The following is a 20438-nucleotide window of genomic DNA, read 5'->3' on the forward strand; positions in this document are numbered from 1 at the left end:
GGGCTTTCTTGTTGTTTTGTTGGTGGTTTCTTTTGCTGTGCAAAAGCTTTTTATTTTATGTAGTCCCATTTGTTTATTTTCTCTTTAGTTTCTAATGCCCTAGGAGCAGTATCAGTGAAGAAATTGCTTCGGCATATGTCTGAGATTTTGTTGCCTTTGGATTCCTTTAGTATTTTTATGGTTTCCCATCTTACATTTAAGTCCTTTATCCATTTTGAGTTTATTTTTGTGTATGGTGTAAGTTGGTGGTCTAGTTTCATTTTTTTGCATGTATCTGTCCAGTTTTCCCAACACCATTTATTGAAGAGACTGTCCTGACTCCATTGTATGTTCTTGCCTCCTTTGTCAAATATTAATTGAGCATATTGGTTTGGGTCGATTTCTGGGCTCTCTATTCTATTCCATTGATCTATATGTCTGTTCTTGTGCTAGTACCAGGCAATTTTGAGAACAGTGGCTTTGTAATACAGCTTGATATCTGGTATTGAGATCCCACCTACTTTGTTCGTCTTTCTCAGGATCGCTGCAGCTATTCAGGGTCTTTTTTTATTCCAGATGAATTTTTGGAGAGTTCGTTCTAGATCTGTGAAGTAGGCCGTTGGTATTTTAATGGGAAGTGCGTTGAATTTATAGATTGCTTTGGGTAGTATGGACATTTTAACCGTTTGAGTCCCAAGCCGCGCGATTGCGCTGCTGAGATTTTATGTCGAGAAAACCCAGCACATTTCGAACATTGTGGACAACTGACGGTGCGTTACCGATTGTCGAAGTAGCGCGCTCAGATTTACTGACGCAAGTACATCACACAGCTCCTTTTGAGTCCCATGCAGCGCGATCGCGCTGCTTGGTATTTCTCGACATAAAATAAAACAAGAGCTATCACGCTGTTTGGGTCCTTTCGTACTCATTTAGAGAAAGCGGGGTTGCGCTGTTTGGGATTCTTCGACAGTGTTTTTTCAATACCCCCTGGGACTCAAACGGTTAATGATGTTGATTCTACCAATCCATGAACACGGTATATTCTTCCATCTGTTTATGTCTTCCTCTATCTCTTTTTCAACGTCCTGTAGTTTTCTGAGTAGAGGTCTTTTACCTCTTTAGTTAAGTTTATTCCTAGGTATCTTAATTTTTTTGGTGTGATGGTAAATGGGATTAATTTTTTAGTCTCTCTTTCGTAAGTTCACTATTGGTGTATAGAAATGTCATAGATTTCTTGGTGTTAATTTTGTATCCTGCTACATTGCTGAATTCATTTATCAAGGCTAATAGTTTTTTGATGGAGTCTTTAGGGTTTTTTATGTACAATATCATGTCATCTGCAAATAAGGACAGTTTTACTTCTTTCATTTCCAATTTGGATGCCTTTTATTTCTTCTTCTTGTCTAATCGCAATGGCTAATAATTCCAGTACTATGTTGAACAGGAGTGGTGAGAGGGGGCATCCCTGTCTTGTTCCTGTTTTTAGGGGAAATGGTTTTAGTTTTTGTCCATTGAGTATGATGTTGGCTGTGGGTTTGTCATATATGGCTTTTATTGTGTTGAGGTATGATCCTTCTATTCCCCCTTTGCTGAGAGTTTTTATCAAAAATGGGTGTTGGATTTTGTCAAATGCTTTTTCTGCATCAATTGATATGACTGTGTGGTTTTCATCTCTCAATTTGTTTATGTGATGTATTACGTTTATTGATTTGCGGATATTGTACCATCCTTGCATCCCTGGGATAAACCCTACTTGGTCATGGTGAATGATCTTTCTGATGTACTGCTGGATCCGATTTGCTAGGATTTTGTTGAGGATTTTGGCATCTATGTTCATGAGGGATATTGGCCTGTAATTCTCTTTCATTGTGTTGCCTTTATCTGGTTTGGTATGAGGGTGATGCTGGCTTCATAGAAGGAGCTGGAAGTGTTCCTTCCTCTTGAATCTTTTGGAATAGTCTGAGGAGGATAGGTTTTAGTTCTTCCTTGAATGTTTGGTAAAACTCCCCTGTGAAGCTGTCTGGCCCCGGGCTTTTGTTTGCTGGAAGCGTTTTTTTTTTTATTTTATTGATTTTTTTACGGAGAGGAAGGGAGAAGGAAAGAGAGTTAGAAACATCGATGAGAGAGGAACACTGATCAGATGCCTCCTGCACACCCCCCACCCGGGATGTGCCCGCAACCAAGGTACATGCCCTTGACCGGAATCGAACCCGGGACCCTTCAGTCCGCAGGCCTACGCTCTATCCACTGAGCCAAACAGGTCAGGGCTGCTGGAAGCTTTTTGATGACTGCTTCAATTTCCTCCATAGTTATTGGCCTATTGAGATTTTTAGGTTCTTTCTGATTAAGTTTTGGAAGGTTGTATTATTTTAGGAATATGTCCATTTACTCCAGGTTGTCTAGTTTGTTGGAGTAGAGTTGTTCATAGTATTTTTTAACAATCCTTTGTATTTCTCTGGGGTCTGTTGTTATTTCTCCTCTTTCATTTCTGATTTTGTTTATTTGGGTCCTCTGTCTTTGTTTCTTGGTGAGCCTGGCTAGAGGTTCATCAATCTTGTTTATCCTTTCAAAGAACCAGCTCTTGGTTTTGTTGATCTTTTGTATTGTTTTTTTGGTCTCTATGTGGTTTATCTCCGCTCCGATCTTTATTATTTCCTTCCTTCTGCTTACACTGGGCTTTTCTTGTTGCTCTCTTTTTAACTCTTTGAGTTGTAGGGTTAGGTAATTTATTATCATTGTTTCTTGTTTTTTGTCGTAGGCTTGTAGAGCTATGAACTTCCCTCTCAAGACTGCTTTCGCTGGGTCCCATAGGTTTTGGATTGTTGTGTTTTCATCGTCGTTTGTTGCCATGATGTTTTTTATTTCTTCTTTGATCTCTCTGGTAACCCAGTTATTGTTTAATAGCATGCTATTTAGACTCCATGTGTTTGATTTTTTTGGATTGTTTTTATTGTAGTTTATTTCCAGTTTTATGCCATTGTGATCTGAGAAGATGCTTGATATGATTTCTATCTTCTTGAATTTGAAGAGATTTGCCTGTGACCCAATATATGGTCTATCTTTGAAAATGACTCATGTGCACTTGAGAAGAATGTATATTCTGTGGCTTTGGGGTGAAATGTTCTGAAGATGTCAATTCCATCTGATCTAGTGAGTCATTTAGGATTGATGTTTCTTTGCTGATTTTTTGTTTAGAGGATTTGTCCAATGGTGATAGTGGGGTGTTAAAGTTCCCTACTATGATTGTATTGCTGTCAATCTCTCCCTTGATCTCCAGAAGTTTTCTTATGTATTTGGGTGCTCCTATATTGGGTACATATATGTTTACCAGAGTTATTTCTTCTTGTTGGATTGCTCCCTTTAGTATTATGAAGTGGCCTTCCTTCTCTCTTTTTATGTCCTTCACTTTGATATCTAATTTGTCAGATATAAGTATTGCTACCCCAGCTTTTTTTTCATTTCCATTCGCCTGAAAAACCTTTTTCCATCCCTTCACCATCAGTCTGTGTGTGTCTTTTTTTCTGAGGTGGGTTTCCTGAAGACAGCAGATATATGGGTCGTGTTTTCTTATCCACTCAGTTACCCTATGTCTTTTGATTGGGGCATTTAATCCATTTACATTTAAAGTTATTAATGATAGATACTTGTTTGTCGCCATTTTTATTCTTTACCCCTGTGTTCCTTCTTTGTTTCCTTTTTTTTCTTTTTACAGTAGACCCTTTAGCATTTCTTTTTTTTAAAACATATTTTATTGATTTTTTACAGAGAGGAAGAGAGAGGGATAGAGAGTTAGAAACATCGATGAGAGAGAAACATTGATCAGCTGCTTCCTACACACCTCCTACTGGGAATGTGCCCACAACTAAGGTACATGCCCTTGACCAGAATAGAACCTGGGACCTTTCAGTCCGCAGGCCAACGCTCTATCCATTGAGCCAAACCGGTTAGGGCCCTTTAGCATTTCTTACATTGCTTGTTTGGTGGTAATAAACTCCCGTAGTCCTTTTTTTTTCTGTGAAGTTCCTGATTTCACCCTCAATTTTGATTGATAGCCTTGCTGGTTACAGTATTCTTGGATTCAGACCCTTCCTTTGAATGACTTTGTATATTTCATCCCATTCCCTTCTTGCATGATGTGTTTCTGTTGAGAAATCAGTCGCTAGTCTGATGGGGGATCCTTTGTCGGTAACTTTCTGTCTCTCTCTGGTTGCTTTTAAGATTCTTACTTTGTTGTTGGTGTTTGCCAATTTAATTATAATGTGCCTTGGCGTCGGTCTTTTGGGGTTCATTTTGTTTGGGACTTGTGTGCTTCTTGGATTTGTGTGAGTTTTTTCTTCCCTATATCAGGGACGTTTTCTGTCATTATTTCTTCAAACAGGTTTTCTATTCCTTGCTCAGTTTCCTCTCCTTCTGGCACCCCTATTATGTGGATGTTGTTTCTTTTCGTGTTGTCCCAAAGTTCTCTTAGTCTCTCCTCGTGCTTTTTAATTTTTTTTCCTAGAAGATTCTCTGCTTGGGTATTTTTTCCTAGCTTGTCTTCTAGCTCACTGATGCGGTTCTCTGCTTCTTCTAGTCTACTATTGATGCTTTCTATTGAGTTCTTTATAGCAGTGATGTCATTTTTCATTTCTTCTTGGTTCTTCTTCATTTCCTCTTGGTTCTTACACATATTGTTGAATTTTCTTCCATTCTTTTCATCCACCTTATGACCATTTCTCTGAATTCTTTCTCTGACAGGTTGCTTGCTTCCATTTTGTTTACTTCCTTTTCTGGTGATACCTGTTTTTCTTTCATATGCGGGCTGTTTCTTTGTCTCCCCATGATCTCTCTTCTCTGGGTGTTTGGTTATGTAGTTCTTTCTCTGCTGCGTTGATTTAAAGGCGCAATATACAACACAACAAGGCACAACACACAAGGTACTGAATACAAATGTATTCATGATACTAATAACCCCAAATAAACGTGACCACCAGAGCAAAGAGAATTAGTGGATAAGGAAGAAAGAAGAGAGAAAGAAAAAAAAAAAAGGAGTGCAAAAATGAAATTGGGAAAAGGAAAAAAACAAAATGTAAGAGAGAAAAGGAAGAGAATGAAATAGAAGAGGGGAAGAAACTATTTATATGGGGAGAAAACTCCCATAGAACAGCCACTAATCCCAACAAATTCTAGCAACAGATACCTAGAGATGAATGCAAACTACAAGCAACAACTAATATCAAGCAAGGTGAGGGAAAACAGAAGCAAAAAAATAACCGGGGGAAAAAAACTAACAAGAAAAAGAAAAAGCGAAACATTCTCACAAACAAGCTTAAAAAAACCAATATAATCAATAATCAAGCAAACAACAACAAAACGACAGAGAGAAAAAAAGAAAAAAAATTTGGATAGTGAAGAAAGAGGAGAGGTGTATATGCACTTAGAGCAGGGGATTGGAAATTAGATATATAAGTAGGGTGAAATTTTAATGGGGTAAAAAGAAGGAATAGGGAAAATCTAAAGCAGGAATAGGGTAAGAGAATCAGGACAACAAAAGGGAAAAAATGACTAAGAGAGTTTTGGCATAAAGATAAAGTTGAGATAGAGTAAAATGATGCTAAAGGAAAGATGATAATTGAATGTAGAACACTAATCCCAAAATAAAATAAAGAGAAAATAAAGTGACACTTTAAAAAAAGGTAAAATGCAACCCCGGTGAGGTTGAAACGGCCCCGGTGAGGTCGGGATGGCCCCGGTGAGGTTGAAACGGCCCCCGTGAGGTAGGGACGACCCCGGTGAGGTTGAAACGGCCCCCTTGAGGTAGGGACGACCCCGGTCAGGTCGAAACGGCCCCGGTGTGGTAGGGACGGCCCCGGTGAGGTTGAAACGGCCCCCGTGAGGTAGGGACGGCCCCGGTGAGGTTGAAACGGCCCCCTGAGGTAGGGACGGCCCCGGTGAGGTTGAAACGGCCCCCTGAGGTAGGGACAACCCCGGTCAGGTTGAAACGGCCCCGGTGTGGTAGGGACGACCCCGGTGAGGTTGAAACGGCCCTGGTGAGGCTCAGACGGCCCTGGTGAGGTTGAGACTACTCCAGTGAGGTTGGGACAAATAAAGGGGACCAGTATAGACTGATGAACAGGGGTAGATACAGAGGCAGAGCAACATTGAACAGAATGTTAAACTACAGTGGGAAGCCTGGGGAGGTTTGGGGGGGGGATTAAGAGACCAACTGAAGGACTTATATGCATGCATATAAGATTAACCAATGGACACAAGACATGGGGCGGGGGGGGGGGGCGGGGGGTAGGGGCCGGGGGAAGGTCAAGGGGGGGAAAAAAGGAGACATATGTAATACTCTTTGTAATACTTTAAGAAATAAAAATTAGTAAAATATTTAAAAAAAAATAAAAAAAGGTAAAATGGTAGTAGTAATAATACTGGTTAAACATAAAAGTGTTGTAATTAAAAAGGAAAAATCAGGTGATGAAAAAAGAAAAAAAATTTAGTTTCTTAAGTAAACGGTGAAACAAAATAAAAATGTGCAATAGAGAATGAAGGTCCTTCACTTCCTCTACACTTCTGTTTGGCACGCCTTAGTCCTGTCAGGTATTCAGGAAAGTGTTGAAGTTCCCTGCGATACACTGTTCCTCTGTGTTGTAAACCACAGTCCTGATTTTAAAGCAGGCTGTATTTGTTTTCCAGACTGCCTTTATTTGTATTTACAGAAAAGTCAGTTTGTGGTTCAGCCCCTGGGTGACAGTGTTTCTGGATTGACCTCCAAGGCTATAAGTCCTCTCTAGCCAGTATTTAGGTTTTGTTTTCCCTATCGCACTTAATACTTGTTTGGGAGAGTCAACTGCCCCAGGGCTGGTTGATCTTTACTCCCCGCTCTGATTCCCAGGTTCCACAAAAACAACTTTCCCCTGCAGTCTCAGTGAGTGACCCCAATTGGGCGATCCTGTGTATTGGGTTTAATAATCAAACACAAAGATTTAAGGAGGAAAAAAAAAAAAGAGCCTGAGTAGGTGCACGAGCTCACAACATTCCACCATCTAGCTCTGTGCGCAAATCTCCCAAAGTCTCTTCCGCACGTTCTCTCTTCCCTAGCACTAAGCATCCGGCACACTGGTAAAATCCGAGGCTGCCTTTTTGCACTCAGTCCAGCTATGGGCTGATTTTTAGAGTTTCCTTCAGCCAGCAGCTCTGTAGGACCCCTTCCACATTCATGGATCATGCTGGCCCCCTACGGCCACGGACTTTGTGGGGTGCAGACTTCCCCCGTGCGCGTTCCTCTCTCCAACCTTAATTACAAACCACATCTTTATCTAGGCGAAATCTGACCTTCCCCTGAGGAGGAGCAGGGCTCGTCTGAGTCCACGTATTCGCGCTGCTTGAGATCTGGTGTTCCCAGGTTCGTAGCTAGTCCCTGGGTGCCGTGGTTGCAGGGTCCCTGGATGTATAAGCTTCCGATAACAGCCACTCAAGATGGCGCGGTCTCCGCGGCTGAGCCGGCTGCTCTGGGAGAGATTTCAGCAGCAGTGGAGGCTGCCTGGTTAGGGGAGCCTGATCCGGCAGTCTCCAACGGTCCCCTTTCTCCGGGAGTCCTCTGCCTTTCCCGGCTGCAAACTGTCTCCCTGCTGAATTTCCTCTGCCAATTCGGGCTGGATGTTACTTGTTTCAGCTGCTCACCCTATCTGCTCCGGGACAAGTCATGGGGCACGTCCGTCTATATCACCGCCATTTTGTCTCCTCCGCTATTCATCAATTTTAAGATTTCTTGCCACTCCCTTCTGGCCTGCATGGTTTCTGTTGAGAAATCAGCTAACAGTCGTATGGGTACTCCCTTGTAGGTAACTAACTGTTTTTCTCTTGCTGCTTTTAAGATTCTCTCTTTTTGTCTTTTGCCCTTGGCATTTTAATTATGATGTGTCTTGCTGTGGTCCTCTTTGAATTCCCCTTGTTTGGGGTTCTCTCTGCTTTCTGAACTTATAAGTTTTCTGTCATTATTTCTTCAAATAGGTTTTCAGTATCTTGCTCTCTCTCTTCTTCTGGCACCCCTATAATTCGGATGTTGGTACACTTGAAGTCATCCCAGATGCTCCTTGCATTGTCTTCATATTTTTGGATTCTTTTTTCCTTTTGCTTTTCCGGTTGGGTGTGTTTTGCTTCTTTGTATTTCTAATCTTTGACTTGATTCTTGGGATCCTGTAGTCTGCTGTTGGATCTCTGTATATTATTCTTTATTTCAGTCAGTGTATGCTTAATTTTAATTGGTCCTTTTTTATATCTTTGAGGGTCTCACTATATTTCTCGGAGGTTTCTAGAAGATTCTTGAGTAATCTTAACCATGGTTTTGAGTTCTATGTCCAGTAGTTTGCTTTCCTCCATTTCTTTCATCTGTGATCTGTTTCTTTGTCTCTGCTGTTGATAGAGTGGCTCTGTGTGCTAGGTGTCCTATAGGGCCCAGTGGCTCAGCCTCCTGGTGCACCCCTTTGTGGGCTGTGTGCACAGTCTTGTTTTAGTTAAGCCTTGATTGGTGTTGATATCACTGGGAGGAATTGACTTCCAGGTCACTTGGCTGTGAGGACCAGTTGTGTCTACAATGGGAGAACTTCTGTGCAGGAGACACCCTTATGGGGCGGGACTTGCTTCAGTGGGGCTTTGGCACTCACTGAGTCTGCCCCCTGAGTGTGTCTCTTATGGATGTGAAGAGTCGTAATCTGGATGGTGTCACTCTGACCCCTGGGTAGACTGGCTCTTGAATCTCCAAGGATGTGCAAAGTCAGCCACTGCCTGAGGCCACCCAGCAGGAGCTACAGAGAGATCTGCAGATTCCTCCTCTTTGTTTGGGGTTTGGAGGTGCCCAGATGAGGTGCAGCTGTGAAGTAATGCAGGCTGCTGACGAGCCTTAGGCCTTCTTTTGGAAACTCTGGGGTTCTCTGACCCAGCAACAGTTTGACAGGTTTTTAGGTGGAGAAAGGCTAGGCCATTCATATGCAAAAGTCTCTGCACACAGCTTGGGTGGAGTTGTAAAATGGGTGGGGCGGCGTCTCAGTGAATCACCAAGGCTGAGCAAACTGCAATGGCTGCCAATCTGCTCTGCCTTGAAGTGGTCCTGGGGTCTGTGTCCTGCGCCCCGTGCAGGAACAGGGAACGCTACAAGCACCTCTGTGAAAAAGCCACCCTTACATTCTGGCCTGATGTCAGTCACTCTAGTTTCTCTCCGTATGAGTCTGAGTCCCCAAATTCTCACCTGGAACTGGAGTTCAGAGCAGTCGGGAGCTTGTTTCTCCCTCCTGATTGAAAAAGACAACAGCGTACCCAGATGCCAGCTCCTTTAGCACGCGTCTCCGTACCGCCACACTTCCATACCTCTGCACCTCCTACCGGACTCAATGTGCTTTTCTCTTTCCTTCTAGTTGTAGAATTTCCACTCAGCCAGCCTTCTTGTGGTTCTGGATGGTATTCGTTTTGTCTTTTAGTTGTAGTTTTAATGTGGTTTTGTGCAGCAGCAAGTTCAGGTTTTACCTATGCCACCATCTTGGTTGTCATCTACTTTCAGTATTATCTTATATTGGTTTCAGGTTTACAGCATAGTGGTTAGACAGTCATATACTTTACAAAGTGTTCCCACCTGATATTTCCAGTTCTCAGTTGGCACCATACATAGTTATCACAATATTATCGACTCTATTCCCTTAAGATTATATAGCTCTTGGATATGAAGGTATTCTTTTAAATATACTTTTTCCTTAGATGGGCTTTTCTGTCTGTAAATATTAAAACCACTAAGGCCAATTAATTGAAAAGCATATGGACTTTCAAACCTACATTTCCAATAGACCTCATTCAATTTCCATCCTTAATACTTATGAGCTGTCATTTGTGGGCAAGTCACTTAACATTTCTGATGGTTAAGAATGTTGATTTCTGCCCTAACCGGTTTGGCTCAGTGGATAGAGCGTCGGCCTGCGGACTGAAAGGTCCCAGGTTTGATTCCGGCCAAGGGCATGTACCTTGGTTGCAGACACATCCCCAGTAGGGGGTGTGCAGGAGGCAGCTGATCGATGTTTCTCTCTCATCAATGTTTCTAACTCTCTATCCCTCTCCCTTCCTCTCTGTAAAAAATCAATAAAATATAATTAAAAAAAAAAAATGTTGATTTCTCAAATGAGAATATTTACCTCACAAGATAACCATTAAAATTAAACACTTTTGCCGAAACCGGTTTGGCTCAGTGGATAGAGCGTCGGCCTGTGGACTGAAGGGTCCCGGGTTCGATTCCGGTCAGGGGCATGTGCCTGGGTTGCAGGCACATCCCCAGTGGGAGATGTGCAGGAGGCAGCTGATTGATGTTTCTCTCTCATCTATGTTTCTAACTCTCTATCTCTCTCTTCCTCTCTGTAAGAAATCAATAAAATATATTAAAAAAATAAAATAAAATTCAACACTTTTAAAGCACGATGCACATAGTTGATATTCGATAAGTCTTTCTTTTCCCCCTTGAATATATCTATTTTTTATGTTTAAGTATGAGATCAAGGATTTAACGAATTTCATTGTGTGACATTAGAATAAATGGCTAACCAAAGTTTGTTGCTAATAGAAGTAAATCTTGGAAGGATCATCTGCCAGCTAGCTCTCTTTCAAGTATAATCACATTTTTCAATTCAAAAAATTTAAAAGAAATGCTTTTCTTAATGTCAGCATATAAAATTAATGGATGTTAGAATATATTTCGATTCAGTATGAGATATCAACAAAATGTTCTGTTTGCCAATGACAAATATTCCTTAAATCATTGATAGATTGTAGTGCTATTGCTGTTTGTAGAGGGTCAAGTATTTGTTTGAAATCTGTTTACTTATATTGAGCAGAAGATAGTGGGCTGAGTAATCTGGATTTTTTTTTTAACTTAAAAAAATCCTCACCTGAGGTTATGTTTATTGATTTTTGGAGAGAAAAACATAAATGTGAGAGAAACATCAATCAGTTGCCTCCCATACATGTCCCGACTGAGGATTGAACCCACAACCGTTTGGTGTAGAGGACAATGTTCCAACCAACAAAGCCATCAACCGAGCCACCCGGCTGGGGCTACTTTTATAATTTTTTTAAATTAAATCTTTATTGTTCAGATTACATTTGTTCCTCTTTTTTTTCCCCCATAACTCCCCTCCTCCCAGTTCCCCCCCACCCACCGCCCTCACTCCCCACCCACTGTCCTCATCCATAGGTGCACGATTTTTGGCCAGTCTCTTCCCGCATCTCCCATTCCCCTTTCCCCCCCAAGAATAGTCAGTCCATTCCCTTTCTATGCTCCTGATTCTATTATAATCACCAGTTCATTCTGTACATCAGATTATTTATTCACTTGATTCTTAGATTCACTTGTTGATAGATGCATGTTTGTTGTTCATAATTTGTATCTTTACCTTTTTCTTCTTCCTCTTCTTAAAGGATACCGTTCAGCATTTCGTATAATACTGGTTTAGTGGTGATGAAGTCCTTTAGCTTTTCCTTATCTCTGAAGCTCTTTCTCTGACCTTCAATTCTGAATGATAGCTTTGCTGGATAAAGTAATCTTGGTTGTAGGTTCTTGGTATTCATCACTTTGAATATTTCTTGCCATTCCCTTCTGGCCTGCAAAGTTTCTGTTGAGAAATCAGCTGACAGTCGTATGGGTATTCCCTTGTAGGTAACTGAGTTTCTTTCTCTTGCTGCTTTTAAGATTCTCTCTTTGTCTTTTGCTCTTGGCATTTTAATTATGATGTGTCTTGGTGTGGTCTTTTTTGGATTCCTTTTGTTTGGGGTTCTCTGCGCTTCCTGAACCTGTAAGTCTATTTCTTTCACCAGGTAGGGGAAGTTTTCTGTCATTATTTCTTCAAATAGGTTTTCAATATCTTGCTGTCTCTCATCTTCTGGCACCCCTATAATTCTGATGTTGGTATGCTTGAAGCTGTCCCAGAGGCTCCTTACACTATCTTCGTATTTTTGGATTCTTTTTTCATTTTGCTTTTCCGGTTGGGTGTTTTTTGCTTCTTTGCATTTCAAATCTTTGACTTGATTCTTGCACTCCTCTGGTCTGCTGTAGGGTGTCTGTATAATATTCTTTATTTCAGTCAGTGTATGCTTAATTTCTAGTTGATTCTTTATCACAACATTGAGGGTCTCATTAGATTTCTTGTAGATCTCATCAAGCTTATCGGCAGTTTGTAGAAAATTATTGAAAGACCTTAAAAGTGCGTTTTTTAGCTCTATATCCTCCATTTCTGTCATGTTTCTTTGTCTCCGCATTTTTTATGCTTTCTCGGTGCACCCCCTTGTGGTCTTTGTGTGCAGTCTTGTTGTAGTTAAGCCTTGATTGTTGTCGGCAATACTGGGGGTGACTTGACCTCCAGGCTAACTGGCTATGAGAGTCAGCTGTGTCTGCAGTGGGAGAGCTTCTGTGCTGGATCTCTAGGGTGGTGCTAATCTAGCATTTGCCTAAGGCTATCTGGCAAATGCCTCTGTGCAGGGCTTGGGCGGGGCGGGTCCCCGGGGATCTACAGGGCGGGCGGAGTGAGCAGTTATGGCTGCTCTCAGTTCTGTCCCCAGGGGCTCTGCTTCTCAGAGTCCCAGCAACTGCTGCAAACCTCGGAGAGAAAGCTGCCTTCGAGTTCCGACCGAAGCCAGACAGTCCCGCTTCTCCCGTTTGAGTCTGGGTCCCTAGAGACTCGCCCGGATCTGGAGCTCAGAGTCTGAAACTCCCTCCCTATTGAAAACAACAACCGCGCCCTCCGCCGCCAGCCCGCTCCACATGCACTCCGCACCTTAGTATTTGACTTCAGCACTGCGCCTCCTCTGAGTCTCGGTATGCTATTCTCTTTCCTCCTAGTTGTAGAACTTCCACTCAGCCAGCCTTCCTGTGGTTCTGGATGATGTCCGTTCTGTCTTTTAGTTGTATTTTTGAAGTGGTTGTTCGAGGCAGCAAACTCCGGCGTTAACCTATGCCGCCATCTTGGTTTCTATCTAGATTTTTTTTTTTTTTTAATGTAAGGGTGAAAGGTTTTCAGGTGACTGTGGATATGTGTTTATAAATGATTTTTAGCTCATAGTTCTTTTTTGACATGCTTTTGCAACTCTTCTAATTATCTTCCTGCCAACTCTGCTTTTTTATAATAAAAAACAAAATATTGAAAAGTTGAAAGAATAGAACAAAGAAATTTGCCACCCAGATTCAGAAGTTAATATGCCATCCCTATCTTTATAGGTCTCTATGTATATGTGTGTGATATACTCTCACTGAACTTAAAAAAAAAAATCCCTTTACTTTTTTCACCCAGTCCCCCATGAACCTTTTTGAAAGTTTTGAATATTGTGACGTTTACATCAAAATACTTCAGCATACTAGTATATTGCTTAAGAAAGTAGGTGTTCTTATCACAATGCCATTACCAATTCCTAAGAAAAATAACAATAATTTCCTAATAACATTTTATTTACTCTACGTTTAAATATTCCCAATTGTTCCATAAAATGATATTTTTAAAACCAGAATTCAATCAAGATTTTGCATTGCATGTGATTGTCTCTTTAGTCTCTTTTAATCTAGCAAAAATTCCTTTCTCCACTCCCTTTTCTTATGATACTGAAATTTCTCTCAAAAGGCCAGATCTTGTACAGTGGCTTATGTCTTAAGATTATCTGATTGTTTCTTTGTGTTTTTTACTTGTTCCTTTGTTCCCTGTATATCCTGTACACTGGAAGTTATATTTTAAAGGCTTGATTAGATCCATGTTAAAAAGTTTTGTTAAAAATACTTAATAATTGATGTTATATTTAATGTTACATAACTTGGGAGGAATATAATGTCACAATTAGTGATCTCAGTTTTTGAGATTTATGGTGGTGTTTGTTATATCTTTGCATTGTAAAAGCATATCTTTTTCCTCCTGTGATCATTAAGTTCAGTAATCTGTGGGGGTGATACTTTGTTACCATACTTTGGTACCATTCCATTCTTCAGTATTTTTACCAAATAATTTTAGCATCCTTTGAGTCATTGGCAAATCAGTTATCTGAAGTTTGAAAAACGGTGATTTTTCTAATTCTGTAATTCAGTTACATTTATTAGCTGTCATTTTTTTAGTTAACAAGAGCTTTATAACCTTAATAAACTGGGAGTGAACTATACAGTTTCTTTAAAAAGGACAGAATAAATAAATGCTTAATTCTTTCACATCTAATTTTCAGAGTGAGGAGTTGGTCTAATAATTACCTACAATGGTGACAAATGAGAGTTTTTATGGTCTCAGATTTTTATTTGTTGTACTAGGGGCCCGGTGCATGAAATTTGTGCGGGGGGGGGCGTCCCTCAGCCCAGCCTGCCCCCTCTCACAGACTGGGAGCCCTCAGGGGATGTCTCCCCCTTATCTCACCCTCCCTTTGCCCTTGTCAGTATATCCCCTTCTGTAAAGGTTGCTATTATCCTGACCTTTCTGACTATCATTTTCTTTGCTTCATAATTTAAAATTCAAGGTTATATATTTTGAAACTATATAATTTTGTTTTCCTTGCTTTTGAACTTTATATGAGTATTTTATGTGATTTTAAAAATTTAGTTCAGCATTTATGAAATTATTTCCAGGTTATAGTTAGCCATAATAGTTCATTAGATTTCATTGTGGTAAAAGGTATTTCATTGTGTGATTATAATACAATTTCCTCATTCTGGTTTTTAAAAAATATGTTTTTTTAAAAATATATATCTTTATTGATTTCAGAGAGGAAGGGAGAGGGAGAGAGAGATAGAAACATCAATGATGAGAGAGAATCATTGATTGGCTGCCTCCTGCACGCCCCACACTGGGGATCAAGCCTGCAACCCAGGCATGTGCCCTTGGCCAGAATTGAACCCGGGACCCTTCAGTCCACAGGCCGACGCTCTACTCACTGAGCCAAACCGGCTAGCGCAAAAAAAAAAGTATTGTTATTGATTTCAGAAAGGAAGGGAGAAGGAGAGAGAGACAGAAACATCAGTGATGAGGAATCATTGATAGGCTGCCTCCTGCACTCCCCTTACTGGGGATCCAGCGTGCAACCCTGGCATGTGCCCTGACCAGGAATCTAACTGTTATCTCTTGATTCATAGGTTAATGTTCAACTACTGAGCCATGCAGGGCCAGGTTACTCATTCTAGCATTTAAAAAAAATATATGTTTTTATTGATTTTAGAGAGAAGAAAGGAGAGGGAGAGAGAGAGAGAATATCAATGATGAGAGAGAGTCATCAATCGGCTGCTTCCTGCACACCCCCCCAACAGGTAATCGAGCCACAATCCAGGCATGTGCCTTGATTGGGAATCAAACCATGACTTCCTGGTTCTTAGGTTGATGCTCAACCACTGAGCCACGCTGGCAGGGCTACTCATTCTAGTTTTGTGAATTGATTTTAGTTTTTTGCTGTTACACAAAAAATTCGGTGGTGAGTGCTCTTGTATCTCTTTCATGTTTGCAGGTATGCAGATATTTCCCTAGGATTCCTAGGAATGGAATTGCTGGGTTGCAAGGTATGCACATAATAAATCTGATAATAGCAAAGTGTTTTTCAAAATTATTTCAATTTACACTTTCACCAATGTAATGTATGACAGCTCCCATTGCTGTACTTTCTCAATACTTGATATTGTCATACTCTAATTGTTGCCAGTCTAATGGTAGGAATCTATTATTTTAATTTGCATTTCCATGATTACTATTGAAGTTGAGCCAAACCGGTTAGGGCGAGATTTTTTTTTATTGAAGTCATTAAGTTTGTTTGTTTGTTTTTATAAATGGGACCATTCAGGTCCTGGCCAGGTAGCTCAGTTGTTTGGAGCATTATCCTATACACTAAAAGGTTGCAGGTTAGATTCCTGGTCATGGCACATACACCTAGGTTGCAGATTTGATCCCCCAGTTGGGCACATACTGAAGGCAAGTGATCAATGTATCTCTCTCACATCGCTGTTTCTCTCTCCTACTTCCTCTCTGTTTCTTTCTCCCCCTCCTCTCTCTCTAAAAAAAAAAAAATCAGTAAAACATATCCTCAGATGATTAAAAAAATAATAAATAGGACCACTCAGGTTTTCTGTATCTTCTTGAGTAAGTTTTACTAAATTATATAGTATTTATTAGGGTTTTTTCAATTTCATCTAAATTAAAAAATTCTCTTAAATACTTAATATTTGCAGCATTGGTAGTTTTGTCCCCTTTTTCATTTTCCCCTAATAATACTATTTTTCACTTGTCATCTTGACAGATATTTGCCAATTTATAGTTTTTTCAAAACTTCTGGCTTTTGGCCCTAGTGTATATTTTCGTTTTGATTCTCATTATTTCTTTTATTTCCTTTTACTTGTCCAAAGTTTATTTTGCTATTCGATTTCTATCTTATTGAATAGATAGAAGTACCTATTATATCTATTATACCTATTTGGGGTTAGAAATTTTACTATAAAGCAGCGGTCGCCAACCAGTGGTCTGTGGATCACTGGTGGTCTGTGAGGTCTGAAAGATTGGCAACCGGTGCTATAAAGTATTGCTTTAGTTGCATTTCACAAGTTTTGAAATGTAGTATTTTTGTTATAGTTTAGTTCAAAATATTTTCTGTGTACTTATTTGTCACGTGGATTATTTGGAACTATATTTTTAAATTTACTACCTATGTGAGCATTTTCTAGTATGTTTGTTATCTATTGTGGCATAAAAAGTTAACTCCAAAACTTAGTGGCTCATTATTGTTTACAGTTTTTGTGGGTTAGGAATTCAGGAGTGGTTCAGCTTGGCAGTTCTGCTTCAGTTCCTTTGTATGTGGATTTTTCCATGGGGCTTTTAAAGTGCTGTTACGGTATGACCATTGGAATTCCTTAGGGAGAAAGTGACAGGTAGAAGCCATACTGCTGTTTACTGTTTATGAACTAGCCTTGTTATCAGTGGGGTGCTCTGCATGTCCCCACCTATTACTGGTGGAAGTGGGGCTCTTGGGGTGCTGTGGGAATAAGAATTTCCTGTGGGTCCCATGGGAGGATGAGGTGTTGTGGAAAGATTTATTTCTGTGGAATTAAACCTTTGTATTTCTAAGGTCCTGTCTCCTTCCATCCCACCTTGGGAAAAGTCCCATTTTGTCTTCAGTAGAGCTAAGATCAAAGCCAGTGCCCAAAGTTTCTGCTCCATATTTGCACAGTCCAGTCCAGCATCTGGCTAGGTTAGCTTGTGTTCCCAATTGCAGTCCATTGTGTGTGAGGTCCTTATGACTATGGAGGCACACAGTGAGTGCATGGAAGCAAGAGAGGAGTAAAAGGAACAAGAGAGTGAGAATTCCTTTGGGGATTATGTATTCCCAAATTTTCGTGGGCTTGCATTGGGGTCCACCCTCCTAGCCAGTGATCTTTGTTTCTAGGTTAGACTGACACGCACCTTTCCCACATCACCCTGACTTCACTGCACATGTGTCCATTTCCCTTTTGTTGGACCCCTTCCCCAAGTGATTTGCAGGGAATTTACTGGTGGTTCCCTAGGTTATATAAAGTTGCAGCTTCCTGGTGAAGCTGCCGAGATGCCATGCTTATAATGTCTGGCCTTCCCTTTGCTTTCTGCCATTAATATTAATAACTAGCTAGTTACAATACTAACAGCCTCACTTAGATTCTTTTGGTCTAGACCAGCAGTTCTCAACCTGTGGGTCGCGACCCCTTTGGTGGTCGAACGACCCTTTCACAGGGGTCGCCTAAGACCATCCTGCATATCAGATATTTACATTACGATTCATAACAGTAGCAACATTACAGTTATGAAGTAGCAACGAAAATAATTTTATGGTTGGGTTACAACATGAGGAACTGTATTTAAAGGGCCAGAAGGTTGAGAACCACTGGTCTAGAGCAGTGGTCGGCAAACTGCGGCTCGGCAAACCGCGGCTTGCGAGCCACATAAGACTCTTTGGCCCTTTGAGTGTGGCTCTTCCACAAAACACCGGCGCTTCCACAAAATACCGACTTCTGCGCATGGGCCACGAAGTTTCAATCGCACTGTACATGTGTGCCCGCACGTGGTATTTTGTGGAATCATTTTCAACTGGTGCCGCGAGAATTTTTAACCAGTTAACTGCCATGCGTCCAAAACGGAAGCCAGTCCCATACACCATAATATTTTGAATTTAATTTAAAATATCAATTTGCAATGAATATTATAAAAATAAATATATTACTCACAATTTGGGTGTTTTTGAATATTTTTAGTTGAAGATTTTCATGAAAAAATGATTTTAAAGCATTTATAGATGCTTATGTCATACGAAGGGTTAAAACATGGACTACTTGGCTATTTAATCAGTGGCACTGACCTCTTTCCCTTAGACTGTCAAATAAAAAGATGACAGCAGCCAACACAACAATAGCTGTCCGGTGTGACTGAATCAAAGTTATTCCTATTTTTTTTTTTTGTCAGATTGACAAAAAATAGATTTTTCAGTGTGCTGCAGAATTTTAGTAATTAGTTTGTGTGCCATGAGATGAAAATGGTTGAAAGTCACAGGTCTAGACAGTTGGAAAGGTCCACCCAAGTTCAAGGGGGAGAGAACTTAGGGGAAAGTATCAACATTATATTATCCTATATAATAAGAGAAAAATGCAAATTAACCATCCCTCTGCTACGCCCAAGCCATGCCCACAAGCCACGCCCACCAGCCAAGCAGGAGTGAGTATGCAAATTAACCAAACTAGGATGGTGGCAGCCACAGAGCTGGAGCGAACAGGAGACTTGGGTTGCTCCTGGTGATGGAGGAAGCCAAGCTTCCCGCCTGCCCTGGACTCCACTCAAGGCTACAAAGTTTCAATTATAGAAGATAAATAAATCCCAGAAAAAAAGAAAAAGAATAAAAGGAGAGGCTGGGAGCTTGGGTCGCTGCGGGGTGTGGCCAGCCTGAAAACTGCCATCAGCCCCTCACCCAGGCTGGCCAGGCACCCCAGCGGGACTCTCCCACCCTGAAGGGTCTGTGGCCAGCCTGAAAACGTCCCTCAGCCCCTAACCCAGGCTGGACACACCTCCATGGGGTGAAGGTCCCTGCTGGGGGGCTTGGCCAGCCTGCAAACAGCCATCAGCCCCTCACCCAGGCTTGCCAGGCACCCCAGTGGGGACCCTAACCCTGAAGGGGATGTGGCCAGTCTGCAAATGGCCCTCAACCCCTCACCCAGGCTGGGCAGGCACCCCAGGAGGGACCCCCACCCTGAAAGGGGTGTGACCAGCCTGAAAACAGCCCTCAGCCCCTCACCTAGGCTGGCCACACCTCCATGGGGTGAGGGTCCCCACTGGGGGGCTTGGCCAGCCTCCCAACAGCCATCAGCCCCTCACCCAGGCTGGCCAAGCACCCCAGTGGGGACCCCCACCCTGGAGGGGGTGTGGCCAGCCTGAAAACGCCCCTCAACCCCTCACCCAGGCTGGCCAGGCACCCCAGCAGGACCCCCACCCTGATCCGGGACACCCTTCAGGGCAAAACAGCCAGCCCCCCAGTGGGGACCCTAATAATAATAAAAGGGTAATATGCAAATTGACCCTAACAGCAGAAAGACTGGGAATGACTGGTCACTATGACACACACTGACCATCAGGGGGAAGACGATCAATGCAGTAGCTGTTCCCTGGTGGTCAGTATGCTCCCACAGGGGGAGCTCTGCTCAGCCACAAGCCAGGCTGACGGCTGCCAGCACAGCGGTAGTGGCGGGAGCCTCTCCCACCTCCTCAGCAGCGCTAAGGATGTCCGACTGCAGCTTAGGCCTGCTCCCCGCTTTCAAGTGGTCATCCCCCGAGAGCTCCCGGGCTGCCAGAGGGATGTCTGACTGCCAGCTTAGGCCTGTTCCCCCAGGGAGCAGGCCTAAGGCAGCAGGTGGACATCCCCCGAGGGGTCCCAGACTGTGAGAAGGCACAGGCCGGGCTGAGGAAACCCCCGAGTGCACAAATTTTTGTGCACCGGGCCTCTAGTTCTATATAATAAACTAGTTCTATATAATAAAAGGCCAATATGCAAATTGACTGAATGGCAGAACTACCGGTCGCTATGAAGTGCACTGACCGCCAGGGTGCAGACGCTCAATGCAGGAGCTGCCCCCTGGTGGTCAGTGCACTCCCACAGGGGGAGCCCTGCTCAGCCAGAAGCACTGAGCCAGGCTCATGGCTGGCTAGTGCAATGACGGTGACGGAGCTTCTCCCTCCTCTGCAGCACTCAGACATCCCCTGAGGGCTTCTGGACTGCAAGAGGGCGCAGGTCAGGCTGAGGGACTCCCTCCAGCCCCCAATTCCGAGTGCACGAATTTTGTGCACCGGGCCTCTAGTGGAAGTGTATAGAATGGGATATATATTGGTGTGAAATATACCATTTGTTATTCCTAGTTATCTTTTTGTTACTGATATCTGTTTGTTTTAAAAGGAAATGATATTATGGTTTCAGTGCTATTTTTTTCTTTTTCT

General features: G+C 42.1%; 1 protein-coding gene across 10 annotated transcripts in view; it reads left to right on the forward strand.

The window, feature by feature from the left end:
• The window catches only part of MYO9A (myosin IXA), a 429988-nt gene that overhangs the window by 19367 nt on the left and 390183 nt on the right, over positions 1-20438 (forward strand). The window contains exon 2 of one of the 10 annotated variants that reach the window (XM_070431061.1): positions 15454-15505. The exons of the other annotated variants lie outside the window; for them this stretch is intronic. The gene's annotated coding sequence lies outside the window, so the exon portion shown is untranslated. The remainder of the gene's footprint in view (positions 1-15453; positions 15506-20438) is intronic. 10 annotated transcript variants of the gene reach the window in all.

This window comes from Myotis yumanensis, unplaced genomic scaffold (assembly GCF_028538775.1).
Source record: "Myotis yumanensis isolate MYYU_CA2020_CCGP unplaced genomic scaffold, mMyoYum1.0.hap1 SCAF_1, whole genome shotgun sequence".
Taxonomy (NCBI): Eukaryota; Metazoa; Chordata; class Mammalia; order Chiroptera; family Vespertilionidae; genus Myotis; species Myotis yumanensis.